The sequence below is a fragment of the Puma concolor genome, chromosome F2 (assembly GCF_028749965.1).
Source record: "Puma concolor isolate L17-30 chromosome F2, mPumCon1.1.hap2, whole genome shotgun sequence".
NCBI lineage: Eukaryota > Metazoa > Chordata > Mammalia > Carnivora > Felidae > Puma > Puma concolor.
In genome coordinates, this window is record NC_141684.1 from 45990463 (window position 1) to 45990788 (window position 326).

Below are 326 nucleotides of genomic sequence, written 5' to 3' on the forward strand. Positions count from 1 at the left end.
CTTCTTCCTTCTCTTTCTTTCTTCGTATAATTTGATGGATATAGAGACATATGCCATGGGAGGGAGCAAGTCAGGAGGAAGGGAGGACATGTTCCTAAGGGGGAGTGGTGCTAATTGACCCTAGGTGGGGGCGGTTATGGTTACTGTTATAGCAGATGTCCTGTGGAGAAAGGACTGTGATGTCTAACTTGGCATTTGCACTTTCATTTCGTTTTATTTTTTTCTGATGCCCCTAAGTCATGAAATGCTACCTGCCTTTCAGAAAATTGTTAGTCATTTGTCCCAGGCTGCAGTAATGTTTACAATGCCTTCATAATGTCAAAAGA